Source organism: Arachis ipaensis, chromosome B8 (genome assembly GCF_059453495.1).
Source record: "Arachis ipaensis isolate K30076 ecotype BB chromosome B8, ASM5945349v1, whole genome shotgun sequence".
In the NCBI taxonomy this organism is placed as follows: domain Eukaryota; kingdom Viridiplantae; phylum Streptophyta; class Magnoliopsida; order Fabales; family Fabaceae; genus Arachis; species Arachis ipaensis.
The window spans coordinates 140,119,477-140,127,382 of record NC_142443.1 but is presented as its reverse complement, the minus strand read 5'-3'; positions in this window follow the sequence as shown (position 1 = coordinate 140,127,382).

Below are 7,906 nucleotides of genomic sequence, written 5' to 3'. Positions count from 1 at the left end.
ACAAGAAAGAGGTATAGGAGGAGTAGAAGTGGAGTGAACAACTTCAAATGCTACCCGCTTCGTATTTATAGGCAACAATCTTGATTAAAATATTTTTTTCCAATTAAAACGCAACCTACGTTTTATGCTTTCAAAAAAAAATTTTGACACTTCAAAAACACAACCTGCATTTTGTGGGCTGAAAAAGAAAAAACTGTCACAAAAATAAAAATGTAAGCTGCGATTTGATGATTCAAAAAAATTTAAATATTGTGCCCTCAATAAACGCAGACTGCGTTTGGGCCAAAACAAAATAAAAAAAAATTTTAAAAACGGCAAAAGAGTAAAATGCAGGCTGCGTTTGTTTAATTTCATGAATAAAAAAAAATAAAAAAAAGGGAATGGATAAAATGTAGGTTGCATTTTGGTGTGAAAATTTGTTACATATGTATATGTCCATTTCATTGCACTACACCAAAAATTTTTCCATAAAAAAAAAATGAACCTAACAAATAACCATTAAGCATCAACTATGTCTAAAGAAAAAGTATAGAAAAATAATATTTTTTTTAAATTATTTAAATAATAAGTTAAAAAATTAATTTTAATTTTAAAAATTAAATTTTAAATTAATTAAATATAATTTTTATTTTAAATGATTAATAAATCTAAAATACAGTTCGTTATTTTTGTTGTTTGTATTTTTTATTGTTCATTTAGCGAGATTGATGTCTAAAATATGTTTATTATTTTAAATGTACAAAACTAAGAACACTTTTTATTTGAACCAATAATATTATATATAAAAGGGGAAAAAAACTTTAATGTAAAATTATATACACCGACTTCTGATTATTTTTATATTGAGGAAAAAGGACAAGATCAACCTAATTTTTTGGTAGAATTCGGTATTCCGAATTATATAATGTTGTGGTCAAACTCAAAAGGTGGAGCAATATATAACATGTGTTACGCATACAACTAATTAATTAATTTTAGAGTCAAATATAATGTTGTGTGCAACATGTGATTAAGCACATAAATTCCAGGTTCTGGAAAGTGGAAACTCCTACATCATCACTACATGTCCAACCATAATAGAAAACTATAATATTCTTTTAATATCTTGTATGTATTATTAATTTATTATAAATGTTATTATAATAAAAATAGTTTTATATGAAGATGCATAGTATAGATTTCAAAAAAGGATGCATAGAACATATTTATTCACACATAACAATGTCATCCGATCCTTCTAACAAAATTTAACGATATATATTATAATGATTGATAAGTTCTCTTTATTTAAATTGAGTATTTGATATAATTATTTATTAGTTTAAATTTAAATAAAAATAGTATCATAATATATATTATTAGAATTTTTATAATTTAGAAATTTAAAATTTGATTATTGATCTACAAAAAAAAATTATTAGCATAATACCAATAAAAGAAAAAAAATCTATATAAAAAATTTACTTCAATTTAAAATGAATTCTTACTCCATCGATCAATATAAACTTTTGAATAAAATGGATAACAATCAAAATCCTGTGTAGTTTCTAATCAAACCATTCCACACGCAACGAATTACAAAATGTTTACAACGTTATCCTTAATTTAGTTCTTCCATATATACTCATTAAATAATTATTAGTGTTTATACATTATTGACTCATGATCATCACTAGCTAAGTAAATAAAAGGGTTAAGTATGATTTTGGTCTTCAATGTAGAGGCGCTTGTAATAATCCTCTATACAGGTTTACAATGCTCTTATCTATTCATGCTATTCTTGTATTTTTTTAGAATTACTTTGCAAACAATAGACAAATTTTTGATGGGGTCCTAGTTATTTATGTTAAAGTGATAGATCAAAATCGAAATGTGGTTCTACAAAGGTGGTAAGACCTGCAGTTGACCCGCTTTCTATAAATTTAGAGGCCGAAAATCGATTTTGTCTCCAACCTTTTTTTTGCTACAAAATAGTCTCCAAAATTTTAATTTGTTTTAAAATCGTCATTTTTACCAATTTTATTTTTTTATTTTTAAATTATCCTTCATTAAAAAATTATAAAATAAAATTAAAAAAAAAAGAAAGACATCAGAGGGAGAAAGAGAATCGGGGGAGGGGGAGAGCGAGAAAGAGAAGGGGGGAGAAGAAAGAGAATCCGGGAGAGAAGGGAGGGAAGGCTGCACCGCTGCACCGCCGCACTGCCACCTGTGATCGGAAGGGAAAACAAAAAGCAAGAGAGGAGAAAGCTAAGGAAGAAGAGAGAGATCGGAAGGGAGAAAGCTAAGGGCCACCGTCGCTGCTCCTCGCCGTCGCCACCGTCGCTTCTGCTCCTCGCGGCTCGCACTGCTACCTGCGTCCTTGCCGCTGCTCCACGACCCTCACCGCCCGCCGCTTCTTCTTCTTCTTCTTCTTCTTCTTCCGTGAACTGAATTTTTTGTGGAATTTCTGAATTTTTGTGAAATTTGTTGTGGAATATCTAAATTTGTTATGAAATTTGTTATCTCTTCTTCTGTGAACTGAATTTCTTGTGGAACTTTTGAATTTTTTGTCAAATTTGTTGTGGAATATCTGAATTTTTTGTTCGGTGATTTTGAATTTGTTGTGGAATATTTGAATTTGTTATGAATTTGCCGTGGAATATCTTAATGTCATGCTCTGTTAATGAATCTCTGCTTTTGATTTGGCTTGAATTTGGAATATTGTTGCTGCTGAATTTGTTGATTATTGTTCAAAGTGCATGTTGATTGAATTTCTTTAAATATTTTGGTCTATTTTTCACAATTTGAAGAAGATGAAGAAGCAAAGCAAGAGAGGAGATATCGAAATTGTGATAGAGGGTAAGGATATAAATGTTCAAAGGACGATTTTAAAATTATGTTAAACTTTAGGGACCATTTTGTAGCGGAAAAAAGACCAAGAACGAAATTGATTTTTGGCCTCTACGTTGGAACCAAAATCATACTTAACCCTAAATAAAATAAATTACTCCCTCTCTCTTTGAATATATATATAGTTTTGAGAATAGAATTTATCATAAAATAATTTTTTTTTTAAAAGTTTAACTTAATAAAAAAATATATAAACAATTATATCGATTTCTAACAATCTAATCTTTTTCATTATATAAGAACTTCTTTTAGATTTATATAAATTTTTTTATTAATATTATACTAAAATTCTTTTATTAATCGAATTTTAAATCTTTAGCTTTAATTATAAAAATTTCAAACCTATATTATAAAATTATTTTTTATTTAAAAACTTAAATTAAAAAAATATAAAAATAAATATATCTCTAATAAGAATAGTAGTAAATAAGATGAATAAATAGTTGTAGTAGTAGTAGTAACATATATATGTGATGGTTATGATGATGATTTCACCATGCATTATTATTTCGGCTGGGAAAGGACAAGAATTGATTAAAAAGAGTGATGGATTCAATGATGATGAAGCAAAAACACATGTAATAACAATAAAATAATAGAGTGGGAGAGATAAGACCAAACTACAATAATCGTAGAGAGAGATAGGATGAGTGTATATGATGTAGCGTGGAACTGTTGAAACAAGAATTGTCACATTGTTGAAAGCGAAAGAATTAGGAATTAGGAATTAGGTGCCATTAACGTTAACTCCCACTACTTTTTTTTTTCTTAATTATTATCTACCCTTTTTTCCCAAACCTTCACATCCTTATCTTCATCATCACTAATTACATAGCATGGCAAATGTTTATCTATTGAGGTGTTTATAAATTAATTTGCCAAATATATTACTTTCTATTAAAAATAATATTTTTTAATAGAAAGTAATATATTTAATAACCAGTGAAAGTTTTCTATTTTTGATATCATTAATAAATAGTGTTAAAACAGTTGTATTAATAAGAAGTCCCAAAAAATAAATAGAATAATGAATGGAGTAAGTGGAGAATGAAAACAAAGAGGAAAGAGAAGAGGGAAGAGGGGAACTTATGAGAAAAGACAAAAAGGTGGTTGTGGCAGCATACGTACCCAACATCTCTACCTACCAAATCGCTATAAATTGAAAATGAGTTCTTTCAATTTTTTTTAATTAAAAAAATAAAATATGATATTTAATTTTTTAATATTTTTTATATTTTTTATTTTATTTATGAAATTAATAATAAAAAATTATATTTTATTTTTAAAAAAATTGAAAAAAAATCTATTTTCTTATAAACTATCGCATTATTTGGCTAATTTTTTTTATATTGAGTTATTATTGGTGTTTTTTATTAATATTATGATGTGTAATGCAGTGATGTAGGATAAAAAGAAATCGTGAGTAACGATTTTAAATAAGACAAAAAATTAAAAAAAGTTAACAGAAATCGTGAATTACGATTAGGGGTGAGCATGGGTAGCGGGTACCCGATTATCCATCCGAATCCGAACCGAACCAATTAAATTTGTTCTGAAACCAACGGGTAATCGGATTCAACCCGAACCAAACCGATGACTTTTGTTAGTGATTGGTTCAAGTATCGGTTTTGGGGTGCGAAACCCGAACCAACCCGCGAACACGATCATATATTAATTAAATAAAAAAAATAAAAAAATATATATGACTTTTCCATTAAACAATGATTATTCATTATTAATATGTTTGGATTTTAATGCAGTGATGTGGGATAAAAAGAAATCGTGAGTAACGATTTTAAATAAGACAAAAAATTAAAAAAATTAATAGAAATCGTGAATTACGATTAGGGGTGAGTACGGGTAGCGGGTATCCGATTACCCGTCCGAATCCGAACCGAACCAATTAAATTTGTTCTGAAACCAATGGGTAATCGGGTTCAACCCGAACCAAACCGATAACTTTTGTTAGTGATTGGTTCGAGTATCGGTTTTGGGTGCGAAATCCGAACCAACCCGCGAACACGATCATATATTAATTAAATAAAAAAATAAAAATATATATGACTTTTCCATTAAACAATGATTATTCACTATTAATATGTTTGGATTTTAATGAGTTTAATTTCTAATGTATTTGATATTTAACATGTTTAGATTATTTCTATTGATGTTACATGTTTATTGTACTTGTTAAATTTTTAAAATAAAAATTTGGTTTTTTTATGAATTTTAAAGTTATCGGGTACCCAATTACCCGAACCAAACCAATTCGTTCTTAATCGGTTTGGTTTGGTTTGGGTACATATACAAAAAAATACAAATCCAAACCAAACTGAACCAATTATATTTTGATCGGTTCGGTTCTAATTTTACCATAAACCCGAACCAAACAGACCCGTGTTCACCCCTAATTACGATTTCAAATAAGACAAAAAAAAAAAGAAATCGTGAGTCACGATTTTAATTTTTTAATTTAAAAAATGTGATTTATGATCTTTTGTTATGCGAATCGTAAGTAATCATTTGTATTGTACATCACACTTATGAAATACACCCATTTTAACTCATATTAACGTAGTACACCCTTTCATCCATCATATAAAAAATAATTAATTCAGCATTATTTACTATTCTCTTCTTTTTTTGTGGTCCCACTTTCCACCAAATAATTTTCTATCCGCTCAAGGCGTATTTGGTAAACATGTTAGAAGCACAAAAAGGACGTTCAATCTTCTTGAACGCTGTAATTTTTGTTTGGCTGATTTTTTTCCCTCTAAACGCGAACATGAATCTGGGTTTGAGCTCCCATTCACCAGAAGCAACAAAATTATAACTTTTGCGTTTAGCTTTTACATTCAGTTGATAAATTAAAAAACTAATTAACATTCTACTAATTTTGTCATTCAATCTCATTTACAATAAAAGATACCAAAAATAATCATCAAAGTTCTTAAATTTTTTTTATGGCTGTACTTTACAAACAAATATTTTTTTAATATTATTATTAGTACTCGTTGTTAAGTTTTAATTTTTATCAATTATTTATTTATTTATTTTATTAATAGTATGAATAATTTTTTTAGAATTTTTTTATGTGCACTTATATATATTATTATATTTTTAATAGAATTTTCAGTATAATTGTTCATATAAAATTTTTTTAATCATTTTTACTAATAAGTATTTTTTTATGGAGCTTTATTTTTTATTTGATTTTATATTTTTTTTACTGTATGTTCTTAAATTAGTATATATTTTATTTATTATTGTTAATTTTTATAATATAAATTTCATTAGAAAGATATAATTAAATACAAAAAGAGTACTAAAAAAGAGTACTAAATTTTAACATATAAATTTAAATTCTTTTTAAAAGAAATTTTAAAATTATAGTCAAAGAGTGTTAAAATAATATAGTTTTAAATGATATAAATTTATGTCTTTTAATAATTTTTGTCTAAACATAATTTTGAATCATGTAATTTAAATAACATTCATTTTATTATAATCCATTTTGATATAAAATTACCAAACATAAATCACCTTAACACCAACTCACTTGTTATCAAAATCAAGTTTGTAAAATAAATTTTATACAAATTCTCATTTACAAACTCTAATCCAAACACACACTTAGTAGTCTTATTTTGTTAGTAGTTACTGTTTAGTGTGTATTTGAATTTGTAAACGAAATTTTGTATTAAATTAATTGTATAAATTTGATTTTGATAAAAAAAATAAGTTGGTCTTAATTTGATTTATGTTTGTTAATTTTGTATCAAAGTAGATTATAATAAAATAAATATTATTTAAATTTTATTATTCAAACTTATGTTTAGATGAAAATTACTAGAAAAGACATAAAATTATATCATTTAAAATTATATTGTTTTAGAATAATGCTTCGCATCCATGTAATTTCTCTAACCAAGTCAACCAAGTTGTTTTACTTCACGCGCCCGCCACCTTTTAACGTAAAACTTCTTCCTCAATGTAAAGCTTCTCTTTTTCAATGTAAAGCTTCTCTTCGCTCAACGTAGAGCTTCTCTTCTTCAACGTAAAACTTTTCGTAGTTCTTCTCTGTTCTCATTTCTCTGATTTTTTTTCGTTTTCTTCTTTATTTTTAGATTTCGATCTGCATTGCATTTATATTTTTTGTTTTCTTCTTCGTTTTTAGTTTTCAAATTTTAGATTTCTTCTTCGTTTTCAGATTTCAATAGTGTATCAAAACAATGAATGATTCAAGTTTAAATAAGTTGAATAAGAGCGATTTAGATTTTTCTTCTAAATCGAATCAAGTGGATGAGGTTTGGATTATTCAATTTTGAATTGAATTGAATGGAATGCAATTGCTAAATCCAGTTGTTTATGAACACCGTTTTTGGTTCATTTGGTATTATACAACGATTTTGTTTTGATAATATTTTCTGTTTATTCGAGACGCATGTGTTTTTGAATTCGAATTTATATAATGGACAATTTTCGGTTCATTTGGTATTATACAATGATTTTTTTTATAATATTTTCAGTTCATTCGAGACACATGTGTTTCTGAATTCGAATTTATATAATGGATAATTTTCGGTTCATTTAATATTATACAATGGTTTCGTTTTGATAATATTTTGGGTTACGAAATTATTTAATGATGTCACCACAGAGAATCCGAATCAATAAAGATGTTTTGGTGCTGTTGGTGATGACCATAATAAAAAAGAAAGATAACCAAAAAGGAAAAGAAGAAGAAAAAGACACAGCATCGTCGGAGGAGGAGGAGTCAGAGGAGGAGGAGGAGGAGGAGGAGGAGGAGGAGGAGGAGGAGGAAGAATTTGCGGTGCGCCAATCTAAAAGAAGAAGAAAAAGAAGAAGCGACAATAGGAGTGCGAAGAGTAACGTTTTGTTTGTTTGGCGGATTTTGAGCGCATGTACAATGAGAGTGGTTTTATTGGTGTTGAACCTGCTTTGTTGAATTTGAATGACAATAAAACTTAGATGTGTAATAGATTTGATTATTTTA